Consider the following 23,992-nt stretch of genomic DNA (forward strand, 5'->3'; position numbering starts at 1 on the left):
CATTGTGATGAAGGCAGCAGTCTAGAAATCAGGAGAGTGTGAATTCTAGTCCTGCCTTAGGCACGAAAGTCATCTGGGTGTCTTTAGAGCAGTCCCTTTTTCTCTCAGCCCAATCCACCTCACAGGATTGTTGTGAAGAAAATAAAAGGAGGAATGAGTATTAGGTACGTTCATTTGCCTTGAATTAACCTCCATCTCTCTCTCTCTCTCTCTCTCTCTCTCTCTCTCTCTCTCTCTCTCTCTCTCTCTCTCTCTCTCTCTCTTTGTGTAAGGAAATATAAATTTATTAATGATCTAGCACAGACTTATTTCATTTTACACAATGATGATGATGATGTATAAGAGATGATTTAATCAGGTGAGTTTTACCTGCTACCTGAAATGCTAGGTTTACAAGACTTCTAATGTTTCCTCTTTTATAAAGTGAGAAATAAATTGAAGAGAAGATGGAATTGTTATTCACCAAAAGGCAGTTTGCAAATCTCAGTTATCCAAACAGAGAATAGTAGTCTATTTTCTTTTTGTTGTTGAATTATTCTTGAATTGGGCCACAAAGATAAGCATTGGACTGATGCTTTTTGTTTGCAGGGCTGGTGTCATGCAACTTGTAGTCTTGAATGATTTTAATCTCCATGTCTGAGAAAGAGACTGGCATAAATCTGGAATATATAGTTCCTGTGGTGACCTGAGGTGTGTTATAAATCATTAAATACCCAGCATACTTTCCTTTGTTGGGAACATTTAAGACAGGAGCTGAAGATGCAGGATTAAAACTGATGTTCTTGTTTTATGCTTGTTTTGGGGTTCAAACGCTTCATTAATTGGGACACTCTTCTAATGTTATTCAAGGAATGAACAAAATTGCATGAGCAACAGAAGCTCGGTCAAATTGATGTCTTTATGCATACTTACTTTGCTTATCATTAAATTTACATTTAAGTAAAGACATGTATATACTGCAGTGCACTATGTCTCGTGAGATGCTCCAAAGTGCAGTGCTAAATAGAAATTGTCTGTGACAGGAAAGACAAAAATACGATTTGCGGAAAGCACTGCATAGAATAAAGCGAAGTTTGTTTTACTATTTTCAGAAGGGTGGGAAATAGTTTTCTTTGCATAATACATGAGACTGGACACTTTAACATATTTATTTATGTGCAAATCAGCAAGCAGAACAAAATAATGATATAAAAACTTGGCGGAGTGCAGCTGGACCAAGCCTTTTTCATTTAGAAATGCAAGGGCTAAGCCAGATGATTTGACTATAGCAAACTCCAAAATTTCTTAGCCATCTTTATCTTTTTTTTTTTAAAAAAAATCCAAATTCTAATGCCATTCTCTTCTCTCTTTCTTTCTCTCTTTCTCTCTCTCCCCCCCCTTTCTCTCTCTCTTTCTCTCTCTCTCTCCCCCCTCTCTCTCACTCTCTCTCTCCCTCTCTCCCTCTCTTTCTCCCTCCCTGTCTCTCTCTCTTTCTCTCTCTGTCCCCTCTCTCTCACTCTCTCCCTCCCTCCCTCTCTCTCTCCCCCCTCTTTCTCACTCTCTCACTCTCTTTCTCCCTCCCTCCTTCCCTCTCTCTTTCTCTCACTCTCTCTCCCCCTCTCTCTTTCTCCCTCTCTCTCTGTCTCTCTCTCTCTCTTTCACTCTCCCCCCTCTCTCTCCCTCTCTCCGTCTCTCTCCTCTCTCTCACTCTCTCACTCTTTCTCCCTCCCTGTCTCTCTCTCTCTTTCTCTCTCTCTCCCCTCTCTCTCCCTCTCTCCTTCCCTCCCTCCCTCTCTCTCCCCCTCTCTCACTCTCTCACTCTTTCTCCCTCCCTCCCTCTCTCTTTCTCTCACTCTCTCTCCCCCCTCTCTCTTTCTCCCTCCTTCTCTGTCTCTCTTTCTCTCTCTCCCCCCTCTCTCACTCTCTTTCTCCCTCCCTGTCTCTCTCTCTTTCTCCCTCCCTCTCTCTCTCTTTCTTTCTCTCTCCTTCTCTCTCTCTCCCCCCTCTCTCTCACTCTCTCACTCTCTTTCTCCCTCCCTGTCTCTCTCCCTCTCTCCCTCTCTCTCCCTCCCTCATTCTCTTTCTCTCTATATAAATTGCTGACAGACGTACGAAGCTGGTGAAACACTGAAAGCGTTAAAGGCTATCTGGCTGCACAAACATAAGCCTCTTATCACCCACAATATTACTCACAGTGAGAGGTCCTTTCATTTATTTATTCATTTGCAGTATTTATACACCACTTTTCATTACCAAGCGCCGGTTTTTACAGAAACTGCTGAGAAGCACAATAAAATTTTTAAAAAGAAAATAATAAAGATGGTAAATCATTAGCACAATAAAACGCAGCAGTTAATTAGCAAGTAAGAAGAATTAAGGCAGCTAATGGATAATAGCAGGTAGGAAAATCAAGGGAAGAGATACATTTTAATTTTTTGATAAAAACCTTCACAGTTGGAGGCTCACCTATTCTCCAGCAGAAGTTCATGCAATATGGTAGGTTCCACTACAGAGAAAAATTGCCTGCTAGGTGAATATTGTTGGCACAGCAACCAATATTTTTGTTCAATTTGCAGGGCATCCTTAGAATATGCTACAGTGATTTATATGTAAGCAGCAAATACTTCCAATGAACTGGTTGGGGTCTGTTTCTGAATTTATATGCAATTAAAAAGACCTCATGAACTTGTTGACGGTCAGTGCAGCTCTTTCAGGGTGTTGGGAAAGGACTGGTTCAGCAACATCTTCTCCAGTTGCATTGGAACTACTCTCAAGAACAGGACCATCTCAAGCAACTTGCAACTGAGTGTTGTGACCCAGGCCCAAGTAGGTAGTAATCGACACAAACAGTTCCAAAACAAACAGACTTTATTAGAACAGCTGAGAATTAACTCATTCTCAGCGTAGTCCAAACTAAATTAAAACAAACTCTTCATAACACAAATTCTTCAGTCTAATCACCAACCTTGGTATAATTAGGCAAACTGCCAAAGGCTTCTCTTGGCAAAAGTTCAAAAACAGAAGACACCGACAAGAGATAAGTGCAGCAAGACAATCAACGTTGTTTTCCGACAAAGAGCCCAAGAGCCGTTGCTGGTTTTTTAAGCCTTATGGGAGGGGCCAATCATCTCTTGGCCCTACTCCTGAGTCGTCCTCTTGGCTTTAGCTGCTCTTGCCTTCTGGCAGCTCTTCTCATACGTACACTAGGAACAGGCTAGGGAATGGATCAGAGGTGAAATCCAGCAGGTACTGACAGGTTCTGGAGAACCAGTAGCAGAAATTTTGAGCAGTTCAGAGAACCGGCAAATACCACATCTGGCTGGCCCCAGAGTGGGGGGGGGGAATTGAGATTTTGCAATATCCTTCCCCCAGGAGTGGGGAGGGAATGGGGATTTTGCAGTATCCTTTCCTTGCCATGTGCAAGCCACGCCCACCAAGCCACACCACACCCACCAAACCACACTCACAGAACCAGTAGTAAAAAAAAATTGGACTGGAATGAATGGGCAAGTTTAAGGAGCAAATATATATATATATATATCTGTCATCTAAGGAAGGATATAAAATTAGATCTCCTTCTTTTCTAACTCCACACTATAGCTGTCATAACTGAAGCTGAGAAATAGAAACTAGCAGAATGAGAAGAGCATAAACGGATATCAAACTGGGAAACTCTCTGTGATATATTAAGGAGATTAATCTGCTTTCTTTTGACAAACAATGCACAAAAGCCTTACAAATATGACAGATGCCTTCCCCAAAAAGCACATACAACATTATTCTGTAAGAAGAAAGAAGAGCTGGCCAATCATTTGTATTTTTTCTTCTTCTTCTGGAAGATGGAGGGGAGGGGGTTGTTAACTCAAAAGGTGCATATATTTGCTACCTTGACATGCTTGGTTTGCCCAAGATAAGTCATAATAACGCCAATATAAAATGCTTCTCTCCGGACTCCAGAAAGGACAGTGCAGTCTCTTTATCAAGAATGAACAGATATATTCACTCGTCTGCCTCAGAAGCTCACCATGGCCCATTTCCTTTCAAATTGCTCAGGAAAACAAATGACACCCGCAAACGTACTATATATTAAAAATAAAAAATAAAAAAGTGAGGAAGTGTTCCGGATGCAATATGTCATAGCCTTAACCCATGCTAAAATTTACTACTTTGCATAGGACGGCACACCGGAGGTCTGAATGGAAAGAGATTTCCAGGAGAGATGCTTGGTTTGTTTTTGAACGGATTGATCATTCATCTCTGGCATCTTTGCTGAAACTGACTTCTTAAAGTAGGGGTCTCCTCAACCCCCATGGGCTGCAGCCAGGGATAAGATTCAAAAGTTTTAGCAACCTATTCTCTGCCCGGTTGCTGGGTGGGCATGGCCATGGTGGGCATGGCCTACTCAGCCTCCTGCACCACAGTTTTTGCCCTCCCCAGGCTCCAGAGGCTTTCTTTGAGCCTCCGGGAGGGCAAAAATGGCCTCTCCTGGGGTCTGGAGGCCCTCCGAAGACCAAAAACGGACTTTCCAGACTTCCAGAACTTCCAGGAGGCCCATTTTTGCCCTTCCAGAGCCTCCACGCAGGCCCTGCACTTATCTGGCATCCAAAACGGGCTGGACGGAAAATCCTGGGAGGGGCAGGACGGGGTGGGTGGGGATACACACACACACACACACACACACACACACACACACACACACATATATATATATATATATATATATATATATATATATATATATATATACATATACATATACATATATATACATATACACACACACACACATATATATAAATAATCTGGTATCTTGGAGAAAGCCATTTCAATGAGAGAATTTAAGACATTTTAGTAAGTCCAGGGGTGGGCTGCTGAGGGTTTGCAGCTAAGATTCTGTGCAGTTCAGAGAACCCACAAATCCCACTCCTGGCTGGCTGCGCCCACCCGCCCCTCCCTTACAAGAAGTCCCCATGCAGCCTGTAGATGCAGGGCATGTGTGGAAGCTTGGGAAGGGCGAAAAACAGACCTACTGGAAGTTTGGACCATTTCCAGCCTCCATAGGGCCTCCGGAGCCTGGGGAGGCTGTTTTTGCCCGCCTGGAGGCTCGAGGAAAGCCTCCGGAGCCCGGGGAGGGCAAAAACACTCCCCCCTGCTGTGGTTCAGGAGACTGACATGGCCACGACCACCATGGCCATGCTCACCCAGCAACCGGGCAGAGAACCCCTTGCTAAAATTTTGAAGCCCACCCCTAAGTAAGTCTGACTCTCACTGTTTGAACTTCTCCATGGTAGAAGAGCAGCCAATAAACTAAGGCAGCAAAGCTTAAGAACAGATAGGAGTAACAGAATAACACAGTTGGAAGGGACTTTGAAGATCTTCTAGTCCAACCCTCTGCTCAGGCAGGAAACCCTACACCATTTCAGACAAACGGTTGTCCAATCTCTTCCCTAAAAGCCTCCATTGATAGAGTACCCACAACCTCTGAAGGCAAGCCATTCCACTGATTAATTGTCAGGAAATTTCTCCTTACTTCGAGGTTGCTTCAGTGGTGGGTTCCTCCCGGTTCGGCCCAGTTCTACCGAACCGATAGCGGTGACGATATGATGTCACTGAACTGGTTCTGCCCCTCTCCCCCCGCATTATTCTTGCCTTTTATTTGGCCCCACCCCCAATCTATTGCTGCCTCCTGAGTCCCAGCTGATGGCTAGAGGGAAAATAACTGTTTCAACTCTTGCCGCGGGGCTTCAAAGGGCCGCCCTACAGCTGATCAGTGTTAAAAGAAAACAAATGAGTAGACCGGTGCCTGCAAAAATACATGAGTAGACCAGTGCCGCAAAAATAAATGGGTAGACCAGTGCCTGCAAAAATAAATGGGTAGATCAGTACAGCTCTGCAAGAGGTTAAAAGCCTGGTAGACCAGTACCTCTGCTAAATCCTAAATAATTGTCACATGACCATCAAGCCACACCCACAAAATAAGCCACACCCACAGAACCGGTAGTAAAAAAAATTAGAACCCTGAGTTGCTTCTCTTCTGGATTTAGGAACCTAGAAAAATTACATATCCAGGTGAGTAAAGGATTGGTACGGCTCAGAGGAGAGAAAAGGTAAACAGAAAAACCAAAGGAATAAAATTAAGGGAACGGAATGTGCCGAGAGAAAGTTGTAGGAGAGAGGGGTATTATTGTTTATTCGAACTAAGCTATTTTCTGCTGCTCTCTGTACTCATGCAATCTACATTCACAGTCACAGCTATGGGAAATCATGCACCCTGAAAGAGTTTACCTAGAAGATAGTAGAAGTAAAATGTCAGTTCTTTCAGTTTCACTCTTGGTTGCTTTTCCTCAAACATTTTATTGAAAATGTCACTCACTGTAGCTGAGACCTAGTTGTTTACTCACTTTCTCTATCAGAAGCTGTTTGCAATATGTGGAATTATGGGATCTCAGTTCTTGTAATAATAGGATAGCTGTGAAATGATTTCTAAGCTCCAAAAACAGTACTCTCCCTCCGTCAGCCCACGAGGGACCAACTTCTAAAGGAGATGTGAGATAAAAAGAGAGAGAAATCTGTACGATTTCTTGAGATGTAAAACATAACTAGAATTTATTTAACAGGTAAGGAAAAGAAGGGACGTTCAAATCAAAAAGAAATATTTAACTACAGGGGAAGTCCAAAACTGACATTAACCATGTTTCTTTTTACAAATATGCCTAAATGAATCTTTACATGAATACAGGCCCCATCGTAAGCTGTATCCAATTTCCAGAATTTTCTTTGCCATTGTTAATCTCATTGTTCAAGTCTCGCCTCAGTGAGCCTTGCGTCAGGGGCACTGATGCAAAATGGCTACCGTAGAACATATGTTGAGGTCTATCACAACACCCTCATTTAACAGAAGGCAAAATCGCGAAGCTGTTTCTCACCATCCATTCTTCTCCTTTTGAGGTTCTTTACCGTCACAGTTCATCACAGCCAAATCAATCACTGAATGCCCAGTCATAGAAAGACATATAAATAACCCCACAAAGCCATGTTCAAAGCCAAGCTTTGAACTACCACTTCAGCAATGGTCAATCCTGAATAGGATTTGGACCTCACATGGCATCTGCCAGAACTCTCTCTATAAATGGGGCATAAGTATCTTCCCCTCAGAGTGACTGTGGGATCCTACATCTAACTGTAGATCATATTGTGACTGGCTGTAAACTGAGGGAATATACTGGTCCAGTATCTGATTAAGAGATATATGCGCACGCATGCACACGCACACACGCGCGCACATACACACACACATACACACAGAATTCTGTGCTTCAATGTTTAGCTGGTCTAGACATCAATATTTGAACATAAAACTTTTTGACATTTATATTTTATTGGGTTCTACTAATCTAGTTGAAATGTTAATTTATATTGCTGGTCCATATGTATGTTATGCTATACACTAAATAAGCAAATAATCATAGCTCAACACTGTAATATTTTTTTCTGACCTGCCACCATTTCTTTTTTAATTTCCCAAGAGTGGTTCTGGGCTGTGCAAATGGCAGTTCCAGAATAGAATAGAATAGAATAGAATAGAATAGAATAGAATAGAATAGAATAGAATAGAATAGAATAGAATAGAATAGAATAGAATTCTTTATTGGCCAAGTGTGATTGGACACACAAGGAATTTGTCTTGGTGCATACACTCTCGGTGTACATAACAGAAAAGATACGTTCATCAAGAATCATAAGGTACAACACTTAATGATAGTCATAGGGAACAAATAAGCAATCAAATCATATTAGGAAACAGTCAATATAAATCGTAAGGCTCCAAGCAACAAAGTTTCAGTCATACAGTCATAAGTGGAAGGAGATGGGTGGTGGGAATGATGTGAAGATTAATAGTAGTGCAGACTTCCGTGCTATTATAGAATTACAATAATGATGCAAATGTCAAGTGTCCAGTAAATCAGGAGATTCAGGCAGTTCAAATGAGTATAAAAATTTATTGTAAGCTTAAGCTCTCTACAAGAAACTGGCCAACTGGCCCCTAAGGGAAATGTGTAGGAGATAAGAGAGGCATCCAAGTTGGGCTGGACTTAGATCTCTTGCAGGCATGTAGGGACTCGTGACTTATGACACATTTGACCCCTCCCTCTGGCTCAACCTTGTCATCTCCTACAGCAAGAGCCTTTCATTTTGCTTATTCCACAGAGTTACTTCTGTGGGGTCCTTGGTGCTCTCTGAACTTGGTTGTTTTCTTGCAGACATTTCATTACCAAATTAGGTAATTCATCAGTGCTAGAATGGAATGGGTTTTGGTTTCTACCTATATACTAGTGGCTTGCCCTGATCTTCTGGTGGGAGTGTCCTTGATGATTATTTGATTAGCCTGTTGTTTATTGTTTGAGGAAGAAGGAACCACCTAAGACCCGACAATTCATTCCTGAGTTACAAATATTTTCTTCCATTGAAAGGGGACAAGGTGGCTCAGTGGCTAAGACGCTGAATTTGTTGATCGAAAGGTCGGCAGTTCAGCGGTTCGAATCCCTAGTGCCGTGTAACGGGGTGAGCTCCTGTTATTTGCCCCAGCTTCTGCCAACCTAGCAGTTCAAAAGCACATAAAAAATGCAAGTGGAAGAATAGAGACCACCTTTGATGGGAAGGTAACAGTGTTCTGTGTGCCTTTGGCATTTAGTCATGCCAGCCACATGACCACAGATACATCTTCGGGCAGCGCTGGCTCTTCGGCTTTGAAATGGAGATGAGCACCATCCCCTAGAGTCGGGAACGACTAACACATATGTGCAAGGGGAACCTTTACCTTTACCTATTGAAACTAGCTTCTAGTTGATGCAAAACTCTCCATTTGGAGCACTAAAAATTACAGAGCCTATTCCATCATTTTGTTTCCTTCTCATAATGTGCAATCTCTCCACTCCCAAACGATTTCTAGAAATAAATTGTTCAGAACCATATAAGGTGGTTGAACGTGTTCTTCCTTGGGGAAACCTATGCCTTTATTAAAATTTGGTACTCAAGAAAAAAAAAATACTACCAAACTCTTCCTGAATTTTTGGTCCAGTCAATTGTTACTTGCATTTATTTGCAGCTCTGAGTATGGTTCAATCAGGTTGTAAATGCAAGAAATATATCCGCAGCCTTGGGGACGAGTTTCCTTGACATTGCAATTTATATGTACTCCTGTTCTGCCAGCAAAGGACGAACTGAGTAATAGGAAACTCATGTCAGTCAAAGGCATTTTATTTAATATAATCCCTTGCTGGGATAACATAGATATCTCTAGTTTTAATGGGGCTGCCCCAATTCAGTCACATTGCAAAAAACCTGTTCCTCTCTTATAAAAGACACTTTAATACATATGGTTGGGATTCATTGAAGCTGCATCAGCAGAGTGTCCAATGAAGTTTACATAAATTGGAAAAGTGATGTATTGGGCAGTCAGTCAGTTTTCGATGAATCTTCGTTGATTAAGATCTTTTACTGGAGAAAGAGAAAGAGAAGAGGAGGAGGAAGAGAAGTTTACTGTATGTGTGAAGAAGAGAAGTATGAGGAGAAGCTGACTGTATTCTGTTGCAGATTGAAATGCTTTCTTGCTACTAGAAATATGTGGGAAATAACAATAGGAATAGCACTTAGACTTAGATACTGCTTTCACAGTGCTTTATAGCCCTCTCTAAGCGGTTTACAGAGTCAGCATATTGCCCCCAATGAATTGGGTTCTCATTTTACCCAACTCAGAAGGATGGGGGCAGTGGTGGGATTCAAATAATTTAACAACCGATTCTCTGCCCTAATGACCGGCTGGGTGGGCGTGGCCATAGTGGGTTTGGCCAGGGTGTGTGACAGGCAGCACTCGGCCTCCTGTACCACCCTGGGAGCAAAAACGGGCCAACCACCCCTCCCACGCCCCATTTTGGGCCTAGTAGGCTTCCCTGCAGCCTTGTGGGAGTGAAAACGGGCCACATGGGCATCAGTGGTGAAATCTAAAATTTGTTACTACTGGTTCTGTGGGTGTGGCTTGGTGGTGAAGGTGATGTGACATGCTTTTAAACGCCTCTGACGATCCCAGCTGAGTTGCCTGATCGTCAGAGGCTTTTTTTTTTTTAAACATTTTTTCTACAACCTCTTGGACCGAAGAGGTTCAGCAGACACTTTAAAAGAAAAAAAAAAGCCTCTGCTGATCAGGCAATTCAGCTGGGATCATCAGAGGCTTTTAAAAGCATTTTTTCTACAACCTCTTGGACCGAAGAAGTTCAGCAGATGCTTTAAAAGAAAAAAAAAAGCCTCTGCTGATCAGGCAACTCAGTTGGGATCATCAGAGGCTTTTAAAAGCATTTTTTCTACAACCTCTTCAGCCGAAGAGGTTGTAGAAAAAATGCTTTTAAAAAGAAAAAGAAAAGCCTCTGACGATCACGCAGCTCAGCTGAGCATGGGGGGGGGGGGAGCAGGGATTTTTGCTACCAGTTCTCCGAACCACCTGCTGCCATCACTACTGGATCCGGTCTGAACCTGGAGCATTTCACCCCTGGTGGGCATGCCACACATCCTTGGATCCTATTTTGGGCCTAGTAGGCCTCCTTGCAGCCTCCTGGAAGCAAAAACAGGCCATTGGGGGGGCACCACATACCCCCACCCTCGTTTTGGGCAACTACCAGTTTTCCCGAACCGGTCCGAACTGGCTGAATACCACCTCTGCTTATGGCTTTAGAAACCCCTATTCTTTTCATCAGTAAGGGAAATAACATTCATACTTCTATCACGCTTCAAACTCTGTTTTTCTGCTTCTTTTTCCTTCTCCTATCAGAAAACTGTAAAGATGGAGAAACTGAAAGGATCTCCTGTTATGGTCTAGCAGTGTGATTTTTCAAAAAAAAAAAAAAATGTTACTGTAGGATAGGTAATAGAAGAGAGGATGCTTCAAAAATATTCAACTGATTTGGAAAACCCAGGAACATGTTAGCCTGAAGGGAAAAAAAAAGATGCAGCTGCTTTAATGAGTCAATTCCTTAACCACCTGACTCATTAAAGAAGCCATTATTTAAAATGTGCTTTAAACAGTGACTCCACATGCTCCAACTGTTATCACAGAAAGTTATAGCCATGCTGTGAGTCACTTTAAAAAGATCCCTCAACAGATCTAGTAAGATCCTGCACTATTAATACTCTTATTTCAGTTCTGACTGTCAGGGCAATTATAGTGTTCTCTGTTGATATCAGCAGTGCAAACATTAATGCAGAAGTAATGAATGCATTTTTCTGAATTGTAGTACAGAGGGAATATGCACATTACATTTACATTTACATTATTGCTAATTTCCTCCAGTTAGCAATCCTCAAGGACACAAGAGAATTGTGCTGCTTGATTCTAATCATTATTATTTAAGAAAGGAGAATTTCCGCCAATTTTTTGAAAAGAAAAAAAAATAAAATAAAAGAATTTTTATAACACACAAACTTCACTCCAGAAAAGTACTATTGGTAGGATTGAAAAAAAAAGGTATTTCTATAATAACGGGGAGCTATTCAAATTAAGGATTTGGAAATAGGTGGTACATTTATAATCAGAATGGGTGAGAATTCATGACAGTTTCTTTCAAAGTTTCAGCACTTCTATTTATAATGAAAAATAGCATATGCTTTTAATATTCCATTATTATGGAATCCTTGTTCTTAGTTAGGTTAATAATAAACCTAGCTGACTTTCTGTGCCAGCTAAAAAATCAGGGCGCTCGTGTGGATTTATGGCTGAATTGATGCCTCTGTGTCATTGTTTTCTCTACTATCTTCTGTCACTGCAGTCATCATTCTTTGTTCTGGTTTTATGTTCTGTAATTTTGTACGTTTGTATTGGTTTGTTTTCAGAGGTGTGGTTACAGATAATTTTACCACCGGTTTTCCGTGCACCGAAAATGTGCATGTGGCCTTCTGTGCATGTGCTTTGCTTGTGTGTGTGGCTTGCATGCATGCATGCAGCTTAGTAAACGTGGCTAAATAGCATGGCATAGCGCCCAGATGAGTGGGTGGGCGGGCCCACCACCACCCCACCCGCAAGTCGCCACTACCGTTTCACTTGAATCAATCTGAACTGGCTGAATACCACACTGTTTGTTTTCCTATACACTGTTCTTAATAAGCTTTTTTAAAAAAAAGAAAAAGAAAAGAAGAAGTCAACTACAAAAGTTACAAAAGAGCCTGGTGGCGCAGCAGACTAATAGCCTGTTATTATCATCCAGCTGCCTGCAATTACTGCTAGTTCGAATCTCCCCAGGCTCAAGGTTGACTCAGCCTTCCATCCTTTCTAAGGTAGGTAAATTGAGGACCCAGTTTGTGGGGGCAATAAGCTGACTTTGTATAAATATACAAAAAAGTATGAAGGCTATTGCTTAACGCATTGTAAGCCTCCCTGAGTCTCCGGAGAAGGGCGGCATATAAATCAAATTAAAAAAAAAAAAAAACCCTCTTTAAGGTACAAAATGCTGCATATTTTATACTTCAAAGCTTTGGCCCTAATTTCCCATTTTATGTTGAAACTCCGAAACTGTTGCCTTACCTATACGAAAAGCCAAAAATTCATTTAAGTGTGGAGTTGTCAAGGGGACTACTGTCATTTTTATTTTATTTTTTTAAAGAAGGAAAACAATAACACTCTATTCTCTTTATCCTCTTATCACTCTCAAGAAACTGAGAGTGAGACATAGAATTTTCCTTCCACTTTGTGGTCAACACAGATTTTCATAAACATGTCAACCATATTTCAAGAAGCTTAAAAATGCCCAGTGAGTCACATAACAGTCAATCAGCAAAGGTTTCCTTAGAACACTTCCATTTTTGATGGATTTTGGCACATAGGTGGTTTCCTTGACCAGATCTCCAAATACCCTCAATGCCCTTGAAAGCATTTCCAAAGATTTTTTCTTGCAAAATATGGTCCATGGAACTTTTCCAATTTCAAAGAAAGCAATCCTTCTCTTACTTTGCAGAAACAGCAACCAAACCGGACAGGTACAGACATCAATGAATAATTAGGACTGCAGAGAAAAAAGAAAACTAAAGCAATTGCAACCAGCCTGCCTTCCATTGAGGACCTGTGTACTGCACAATCCAGAAAGGGGGCAGAGAAAATACCTACAATATCTACTCCTCACATCCTGTACATAAACTGTTTCAATTCCTCTCCTTAGAATGCTACTATGCAGCATTGCATACCAAAACAACTAGATGCAGAGATAGTTTTTTGCCTCATGGTGTCACTCTGATGAACACCTAATTCCCACAGTACTGTCTTGTGTCTAAGGACATTTACCCATGTAGTATGGCTGTATAACTATTACCCTTCTCATCTGTTCTACTACCCTCTTATTGTTAACATTATTACGATTATGTTACTTTGTCGTTTGTATGCACACTGAGAGCTTATGCACTGGAGACAAATTCCTTGTGTGTCCAATCACATTCTATTCTGTTCTGTTCTGTTCTGTTCTGTTCTGCTCTGCTCTGCTCTGCTCTGTTCTGTTCTGTTCCGTTCCGTTCCGTTCCGTTCAGTTCCACTCCACTCCACTCCACTCCACTCCACTCCACTCCACTCCACTCCAGTCAACCCTGAACTGAACCTGGCTGAGGCCATCTTTGAAGCTTCAGAGTTCCCACAAAACAGAAGAAGGGACATGGAGTGGGGGGAAATAGATAAATAGATCGTCAAAACATAAACTTTTCCTGTGGGAACCAAGGACAGGTGCTGAGGAGCTGGGGAAAGGATGAGTGGAGTAACGAAGCACCCGGCCAGCGCCTCTATTGGACAATGTGACTGATGACTTGGGGGAAGGGGGAACGTTCACTTGTTAATTAGGTGAAAACCGCGGGAACTTTCAGAGTCAGTTTTCATTAATTGTGCCAATATGATATATCCAATAAATTATTATTTGAGGAATTTACTTGCCTCAGAGTTACCTGCCTCGGAGTTCTACTTTCTATGGGTGCATTACTTGAAACACTGACATCCACTCCATTTCATTCCAGCAGACTCCTATTCACCTTTCGGCTTTCAAATTTGACTTTAGATTATCAATCTAAGGCAGCAAAGGAGACTTGGTAAATATTAGCATCCTTCATTAAAGAATAGTTATATTGCAAACAATTTACCCATCTTTTTGTTCCCTAATCATCCAGGAGAGAAAAGGCCAGGAGCTTTTCATAGAGAAGTACTCTTACAGCTTCCTGTAAGTGGATAACAAATTAATTAGCTCCTAAGCAGGAAGAGCAACTATTGTAAAAATGACCCATATAGAATCATTCCCTCTTTTATTAAAGTGTTTCTGCTTTTTTGTTCAGAAATGAGTAGCAAAAGAGCAAAAAGGCTTGTTAACAGGGAATCTGATTTAAATAAACATTTAAAAGATTTGTTTTTTATAAAAAAAAAAGTTATTGACATCATTCATACACGATTATAATCGGTATAGTTGTCCTAATGGGAAAATGTTGATTTCTTTAAAGAAATGTAGTGAACTTTTGTTCTTTAAATGGGCTATACTGCAAATTTAAAAACAGTTTCTTTGAACTGCACTATTAACTGGAGCACAGTGTACACTCCATATATATCATACAGAGGGTTTTTTCGTGGAAGACAAGTATATAAACACTGGTCTTTATTTATTTTTATAAAATTATTTCCAAGCTCCCTTTTGACCTACAGAGGGTCCTTGCGTTGATTTTTAGTTTCCCATTTTTGAATCAATTTCACACTTTCTCTGGCACGATGGCTAAATGGGCAAATTATTGGATCGATCGGTTTTTTCTTTTGAACAGTACTTGGCATCTCTTTTTCACAGCATATTTCGCAGAGGAAAATGTTGTATTGGGGTGGGAAATGTTATCATGTGAATGCTAATACCCTTTCTATTCTTTTCTTTAAAGACAACGGATGGCCAATGATGCTTTAGCTTTTTATGAAAAAAAGATTTGCGAGGAGATGATACCTTCTCCCAATTTGTGGGAAATGATTTATGAAATCATTATTTCATTATTAGGCTCAGTGCTGACAGCGGGCTTTTGATTGATATTCTTTGATTTTTAAGGGCTATCTTTTATCTCACTTTTCTCTAAATTAAAGAACAAGGGCACTGGAATTCTTATTGCAGAATCAATTTATGTAAAATAAAGGAAGATTTTTAAAACAGGTAAGGGCAAATAGAGATTGGTAATGCAGTAATATATATATATATGTGTGTGTTATCATTGCTTCTTAATGAATGTATTGAAATTCAGGTGGAAACTTTGAGTAAGGCTTCGTGATATGTTTCCAAGAAGAAATATTTGCTTATTTATAGAGAATTAATTAACATAAAATTATTCAGTTCCTTTAATTCCTTCTGTACATCTGTTATCAAGTAGAAAAAAGAGAGAAAAACATACAATAATTAATGTGTTTTCTCATATGAGCATATGCATTTGTCGTAATTGACGTTGTTGTATACATTTCTTGTTGCCAGGCTACAAAACATACTGATGATGATCTTGCAAAAATTTCTTTTTACATATACAACCTGTGCCATTATTGATAATACTAATACTACCAATAATAAGAATGAAAGTGGTCTGGGACTTTAGAATTCAAATAGGCAAGCACCTGCCACATAACATCCCAGGGCTTAACAATTGTTGATAAGAACGACAAAAAAGTCTGGATAATGCACATGGCAGTACCTGAAGAATACAGAAGAGAAGAGAAAGAACTGGAGAAAATAATAAAATACAGAGGTCTGCAAATAGAAATAGAACAACTGTGGCAAAAGAAAGCAAAGGCAGTTCCAATAATAATAGGCGCCATTAATATTGAAACATTGAATACAGTAGACATTGACAAAATCTCCATCAGTCAATTGTAAAAGGCAGCTTTCCTTGGAACAGCTTACATCCTGCGACAGTAACTTTAACATCTATCCCAAATCTTAATAGGCAGATAAAAATGCCAAATTCAGTCTAAACATCTGACTACATGACAAACCATAATCAATGCGCTATTGCTTAGCGCATTGTAAGCCGCCCTGAGTCTCTGGAGAAGGGTGGCATATAAATCAAATTTTAAAAAAAAAACAAAACCCCATAATCATAAATTGATTATAGGTTGGATTCAGGCAAAATCCCTTCATAGTTCTCACTTTAACTCAGTAGAACATATTTCATGATTTCCATCAGTATTAAAATTCAGCCAGTGGGTTGCCAGTTTCTCTGTGGAACAAATGATATTAACCCTTAAAAAGAGTTTGAAAATCTTCAGGTAGGCAACCAAGGTGAAGAGTTGATCAAGATGCAAGCATGATTTTCTTTGTGATACTTTCTCTTTTAAATCCATGGGATTTATTTATTTCTTTATTTAGGAGTTTACAAGGCTGCTCCACTCTACAGTAACTTTGGGCGGCATAGGATAAAAACAATCAGAATGCTGGAAGAATTAGAAGTGTTAAAAAATAATCAAATGTGTCACTTCGGACAAGGTCTTGGGAAAGAGACAGGTTTTGAAGGCTCTTTTAAACATGGCTGAAATGGGGGTCAGAGGTATGTCAAAGGACATAGCTCCACAGGGCAAATGTTAAGGTAAATAAGCTTATTTACCATATTTTTCAGAGTATAAGACACACCTTTTTCCCCCAAAAAAGAGGGTGAAAATCTGGGTGTGTCTTATACTCCGAATGTAGCCCAGCCCAGCTTCTCAAACGGAGGTTTCAGAGGCTGAAAAAAGCATCAGAAACAAAGCTTCAGAAAAGAAGCCCCCAAACAGAGTTTCAGAGGCTTTTTTTTCTGAAGCTCTGTTTCGGAGGCTTTCAGAGACAGGAAAAAAGCAAACAAAAAAAGCAAGGCACAGAGCTCACAACCAAGGAACCTGTTGCTAAAATTCACCTCTGGGAACAGCTGATTGGAGGTATTCCAGGAGGCCAATCCACCCACCAATCAGCTTTTTTCTTATTTTCCTTCCCAAAAACTAAGGTGCATCTTATACTCTGGTGCATCTTATACTTCGAAAAATACGGTACTTACAGTAGTGGCCAAAATTGTGGAAATCTTTTGGGAAAAGTGTATTTGTGAGGTTTGATGGCTAATAACACCACTTTTTTTTTCTTTCTTTTTCTTTCTTTCTTTCTTTCTTTTTTTTTTTTTTTTGAGTTTCAAAATAATCATATTCCACTGCTGGAATGGCCTGGGAATAGTCCAGACCTTAACCCAATTGAAAATCTATGGAACCGCCTAAAGAAACTTGTTAGTCAGAAGCGATCCAGAAACAAAACCCAGTTAATAGAAGCAATCCTTCAATCTTGGTTTCACATTGTAACAGCTGAAGAACTAAAAGACTTGGTTCACTCCATGGGAAGACATTGTAAGGCTGTAATTTGTGCTAAAGGTTACCCAACTAAGTATTAACTGACATAGTAATAATTTTTGTATATCTCCTTTTTTCTATGGTGATAATTTTTGTATATCTCATTTTTTCTACGTTTCACTTTTCTTCTTTATACTGTAACTGCTATTCTAATAGCAAATCCTTCATAAAAGTTATTGCATTACATTCTTGATTAAATTATCTTTCCATTGATATATAATTTTATGGTACTACTCCCCCCAAAAAGTGGAGTTATTAGCTATTTTTAGAAAATACACTTTTCCCAAAAGGTTTCCACTACTGTATTGTGTACATAAGCCATTCACTTGCAATTCTCTGAAATAGAAAACATCTCATTTATCTTGTTCCTGTGTCATGTGGTCTCCTTTACCCCTCCGTCCAAGAATTTGGGGAGCTTTAAATCCCACTATTTAAAATTCTGAATTCCCAGTTTTACTAGGTACTTAATACTAGAGATCGCTTTTAAACAGTAACAGTAACTGTTGCATTTACGATCCAGGAGATGCTCGGCAGAATTTCCAGTTTTATCTCTGAGGGACTACAAAATTTCTTTGTAAGAGGACACAGAATGCTCTGGCATTTTATATTCCTGATTTTTGCAGGTCCTTTTACAACCACATCCTGCTGACTTGGCAATACTAATTGGTTTTTTTTTAATTGTCAGATGAGTTCTTTTATAAAAGGCTGCAGCTTCTCTTTAGAAGAATCTGTAAAAGAACGCATAATTCAGGAATTGTGACTACACATTGTGACTACAATGGCACCTAAACACCCACACACACACATATTCATACACATACATGCATACACACAATGCACAATAGCATCTGCTGGGTTAAGATGGATCTTAATTTTTGGCAACCAGTTCATACCGTGGTTATAGCATCCTTCAGTCACATTTGCAGCCTTCCATGCCAGGGTCTCACAATCAAAGTAGGAGATTATCAGGGAAGGTCACAAGTCACTTCAATAAATGGCTCGTGTTCTCTTCTGCCTAGTAATAAAAGAGCCTTGGTAGTACAGGGGTTTAAGGCACCCTGTTATTAAGCTGGTTATTAAGACCAGCTGCCTGCAATTACTGCAGGGTTCGAATCTCGCCAAGGCTCAAGGTTGACTCAGCCTTCCATCCTTTCTAAGGTAGGTAAATTGAGGACCCAGTTGTGGGGGCAATAAGCTGACTTTGTATAAAATATACAAAAGGATGAAGGCTATTGCTGAGCACATTGTAAGCCGCCCTGAGTCTTCAGAGAAGGGCGGCATATAAATCAAAAAATTTTTTAAAAAATAGTCATCCCTATCCCCTCCACACTCATGTTGCACATCACACACTACTCACATATCTTCCCTGTTCTGACCCAACTCCCCAAACACAACAAACCCTCAGACATGAACTCAAAAGATTCCTTTATTAGGAATGATAGCAGCCCTGGCAAAAAGTTTCCATTGCAGACCAACAAGTCCATCCGTCCGGAAAATGAATAGTTGTCTGCCACACCTGCTCATCTCTGCCCCCTGCCTTTTATCCCCAGAGCTAGGGTGGGGTCTCGCTAGCAGTGGTGGCTCTTCTTTCCCCAGGATCGGCCCACAGATTTCCACTGCTCTCCTCTGCCTTCTGAGCATCTGCATATCAGACATGGGACCCAGCTGTTCCTCCTCTTCCTCATCAGCCACCTCCAGACCTGGGGACTGTTGACTCTCCATCTGAGGGCTGACAGACAGTCCAGGCTCCACCTCTGTCTCTCTCTCTCACACTGCCAGCTCCATTCCCTCTTCCCCCTCGGAGCTCTCAGATTGCCTTGATGCTGACCCTGATTCCCACACCTCCTCCTCCTCCGATTCAGCTGTTGGAGAGACTGGTGGCCGACAGGCCATAACATTCCCTCACCTTACCTGCATGTGTGCATACTTGAAATCTAAGGTCAACTGATGACTGACCATTTTTTTTCTTAATAACTGCTGAGATTGCCATCACTAAGTGATGCAGTCAGATGATGTCCTCCTTTATGATCCCATTACTAAGGGGTTGTCATAAAGAACAGAGGGTCATTCTCCAAAGCACCTGAGAGCAGAACAAGAAGCATCGGATGGAAACTTATCAAGGAGAAAAGCAACCTAGAACTAAGAAGAAATTTCCTGAGAGTTAGAACAATTAATCAGTGGAACAAGTTGGACGTTTTGGGTGATCCAACACTGGAAATTTTTAAGAAGAGATTGGACAACTATTTGTCTGAAATGATGTAGGGCCGTGATGGCGAACCTATGGCACGCGTGCCACAGGTGACACGCGGAGCTGTATCTGTGGGCACACAAGCCTTGCCCTAGCTCAGCTCCAGCACACATGTGTGTACTGACCAGCTGATTTTCGGGCCTTCCGGTCCCATCGGATATCGGGAAATGGGCCGTTTCCGGCCTCCCGGGGAGAAGGGAAGGCCGTTTTGCCCTCCCCAGACTCCTAGAAAGCTTCTGGAGCCTGGGGAGGACGGAAAATAGGCCTACTGGGCCCACTGTGCCATCACATGCCAAAAGTGTGGGGAGCATGGGGGGGTCACATGTGCATGTGCGGGGTGGGGGGCATTGAATTATGGGCACGCATGTGTGTGACCCCCCCCTATGCTCCCCCCACTTTTGGCACATGACAGCAAAAAGTTTAGCCATCACTGGTGTAGGGTTTCCTCCCTATCCAGGAGTTGGACTAGAAGACCTCCAAGATTCCTTCCAACTCTGTCATTCTGTTACTTGATGATGGAGATTCTAGTCCATTGTTAACTGTGAACTACCTCTATGTGCATTACATTATAGTATTTGTGTAATTTGTTGTGCCGTGATCCATCTTGATGGACAGAAACCCAGAACAAATAAGCAAGCAAAGTAATACAATTCAAATGCTTCTGGCTTCCAAGGAAGCATGTGATTTAAAAGGAATCAAGCTGTTTATAACACAAAGTGAATATAAACATGTAGCTATGCCTGAAAGTTACAGTACATTTAGACTTCTCTTCCTTGCTCAGAACCACAATTCACCGTGAACTTGAAGCAAGATGGCAGAAATCAATCTCAACTTATATCGAATCGATAGAACTTTCTGCCTTAATTGACTTGCATAACTTTTTTTGAATTATCGATAGGAACCCCGTTTGCTTGTAGAAATTGCTCTGTTAGCAATTATCACCCATCAGATTTTACTTTACTGTTCAATTGACAGGAATAAGTGAAGAGATGGATATTCAAGTGTGCGAGTTTGTGTGTGTGCATGCATAAAGAGAACTTTGCAAAAAGAAGGGTTGCAAAATAGGCTGAGTCTATTTATGGCCCAGCTATTTCATTCTGTTTCTCTTCCACCCAATTTGGCTCCCTCTCTCTATTTATTGACTTCTTCAGGTGACTTCATCCTTTACATTCTGAATTTTTCAATGAAAACAACAGATTGGATAGTTTTGGGGGGTGCAGGTCCCACACTGTCTTAAGCTTCAGTGCCGTAGCCTCAAACCTAGAGTCTATGATAGTTCTTCTATTGTTAATGTGTTTCAGTAATCTTCCCCTGTTTTGGATATCTCTACAGAATGTCAAGGGAGAGATAGATGGTAGGTAGGTAGGTAGGTAAGTAAGTATGTGTAGAGAGAGAGAGAGAAAGGATGGAGAGAGGGAGGGAGGGAGGGAGGGAGGGAGAGAAGGAAGGAAGGGAGGGAGGGAGGGAGGGAGGAAGGAAGGAAGGAAGGAAGGAAGGAAGGAAGGAAGGAAGGAAGGAGAAAATATCAAAGAAACTCTGATAAAGCTTGACTGAAAGAAGAGTCACACATGAGTCACATTTGTGAGTTGACCTCGACCCTAAGTTTCTGTCTTGCATGTCAAGCTCTTCATATCAGAGAACAAGCAAACAAAATTCCCACAGCGTTTCAGGGAACTGGCTTAATATATTAAATAGATTAAGTGAAATGGGTGGCAACTGGGACAGTGATGGGCTAACCACTCTTTTTCCTGGTCAGCCTGGCACTGGTATATCCACCTGGTCTTCACTTTTCTTTCTTAACTGCAGTGACTTCTCCTACACAAATAATGCTGAAGAATCTGGCTGATTGCAATGGTTTATTGCAGTGAAGGATGCACTTGAGCCGTTATAATGCAGTATTGCAGTATTAATTCTGCTCACTGCCAGCAATTCGATTCTCACCAGCTTGACTCAGCCTTCCATCCAGCGTGCACCTTTATTGTGTCCATTTAAATCCAACTCAGTCTGAATCGTTGGATTGACTAATTCAATCAGTTATTCCAGATCAGTCTGAATCTATTAGTTGCACAGGTTCATGGCGTTCACTTTTTATTGAATTTTGTATCATTTTTGTGCTGAATTACGGTATGCAGTAATTTTGGGACAGTTGCCTTTCTAAATTAAAGGTGATTTGTTTGTTTGCTTGCTTTTATGCCACTGACTTTCTGTTTGATGGCTTTTAACACACATATGTTAAGGTCTCTCCCAGCCACTACAATAGAAAGAACATTGGAAGTTTGCTGAACTTGCAGTATGCCAATTTCTACTGAGCGTGGAATCACTTTACCAAGAGATGGTTTTGAAAAGTTCATCTGTAAGCTAATGATGTTGTTTAGGGTATGTTCACACGGCCCTGGCTAGCAATCTGGGATAGAACTGGGAGCAGATTATTGCAAATATTCCCAGTTCTCATCAGGCATCCTTGGTGCTTTCTGAGCTTGGTTGTTTTCTTGCAGATGTTTCATTTCCCAAACTAGGTATCATCAGTACTAATTACCAGCACTGATGAGGTTACCTAGTTGGAATATTGAAATGTCTGCAAGAAAACAACCAAGCTCAGAGAGCACCAAGGACCCTTCATTTCAACCCTGAGCTATCATCATTATCTTTTATTGGCCTTGGTACTCATGGCTATTAAAACTCATGCAGTACAATGAGATTCGGGAAAAGGCTTGAACATTATAGGTCAGTTTCATCTTCATTCACTTTACATCCATGCTTTCTTTAGCTGATTATTCACTTTTGGAAGAGAAATTAAATGTTCTAAAAGGTAAAGGTACCCCTCGCACATACGTGCTACTCGTTCCCAGCTCTAGGGGGCAGTGCTCATCTCAGTTTCAAAGCTGAAGAGCCAGCGCTGTCCGAAGACGTCTCCGTGGTCATGTGGCCGGCATGACTAAATGCCAAAGGCGCATGGAACGCTGTTACCTTCCCACCAAAGGTGGTACCTATTTTTCTACTTACATTTTTTATGTGCTTTCGAACTGCTAGGTTGGCAGAAGCTGGGACGAGTAACGGGAGCTCACCCCATTACGCGGCACTAGGGAATCAAACCGCTGAACTGCCAACCTTTTGATTGACAGGCTCAGTGTCTTAGCCACTGAGCCACCATGTCCCTTTTTAGATGTTCTACTTGGGGTGAATTCTACAGTGGAAAAAAGGGGGGAAATAATCCAAGAGTGGATGAAAGTTAAAGTCAGTGAAAGAACTATGAAAGGAGAATGTTCTCCAGGTGTACCTGATGACAATGCTCATTTTCTTCTCATTGTGCTCTTAGGCAGCTAGGGAGAAAAGAAAAGCATTTCCTATTGTGTGCATATCTCATTTTCTTGTCTGGCTGACAAAATAAGAAGGTTGATCAATGGGAACCAGTTATCGATTGCTGTTGTAATTAATCGCAACAGATTAAAAGGAAGTGTGGGGCTCTTCAAAGACAGATTGGCATTAGATTTTGGTGCTTTGAATTCTCTGAATCAATTAATACCAGGATGTACCTTTTGTAGATGATAGTTTTTTTTGCAACTGTTTTTGTAAACATAATTAAACAATAATCGTTCTAGGCTAGACTCATCAGTGAAAAGAAAATGAGATAAAACTAATGTGTGTTGCATAATTAGTTAGCTAAATCCTGGTTTTTATGGTTCAGGTATGACATTTATTTAGGCAGAAGCCAAGTTTAATCAGCAAATAATTTTACAAGACAATTGCATTTATGGTAAAGCAAAATGCTCAGCAGAGACTTAATTGTCGTGAAGAGAGAAATGCTTGAGAAAAGAAAATTGTTTTTTTCCCCACTTTGAAAAGATCCCAAATGTAATTTTTTTTTTTTTTTGTTATTTTAATGGTGTAGAAAAAGGCACCTTGAATTGGAAATAAATGACTTGGGGAAAAAAGACAGATTTGAAGATTTATAGAAGTTAAACATGTAACCAAATATATTTCTCCTAGAAGTAAAATGTATTATGTTCACTTAATTGACTTAAAACGGTTTTGGTTTAAGTAGAGTGTAAAGACACTCTACTTAAGTAGAGTCTCTTTCAATGACATGAACACCCCACAAAATTCTTACTGTGATTGTTATCATACACAATTATCCAGTTATCCATGACTAATTTGACTAATTGTTTAATTAGGCTGGATCAAGCAGGGACAAAAGGGGACAATTGTTGTATCTGTAACCTACGTACCTTCTCAGTGACCCACAGTCATGTGAAAAAGAAAGCACAAACTCTTTGTGTTCTATGGTTTTACGTATCAGTAAAAATCATCTGGTCCTTAGCAGTTCTTAAAAGTAGGTAAATGCAACTTCCGATGCACAACCAGTGGTGGGTTCCTCC

The 23,992-nt window shown here is 40.7% G+C and overlaps 1 protein-coding gene and 1 long non-coding RNA gene across 4 annotated transcripts in view; one reads left to right on the forward strand and one right to left on the reverse strand.

Annotated features, from left to right (window-relative positions):
* PCDH9 (protocadherin 9) overlaps positions 1-23,992 on the forward strand; it is a 926,161-nt gene that overhangs the window by 681,675 nt on the left and 220,494 nt on the right. The gene's annotated exons all lie outside the window — the stretch shown is intronic.
* On the reverse strand, positions 18,777-19,332 carry LOC132710443 (uncharacterized). The gene is made up of 2 exons (XR_009621133.1): positions 19,280-19,332; positions 18,777-19,097 (listed from the first exon to the last, which is right to left on the reverse strand). It is a non-coding gene; the product is annotated as an uncharacterized LOC132710443 (long non-coding RNA).

The sequence above is a fragment of the Pantherophis guttatus genome, chromosome 5 (assembly GCF_059756535.1).
Source record: "Pantherophis guttatus breed Tessera chromosome 5, ASM5975653v1, whole genome shotgun sequence".
NCBI lineage: Eukaryota > Metazoa > Chordata > Lepidosauria > Squamata > Colubridae > Pantherophis > Pantherophis guttatus.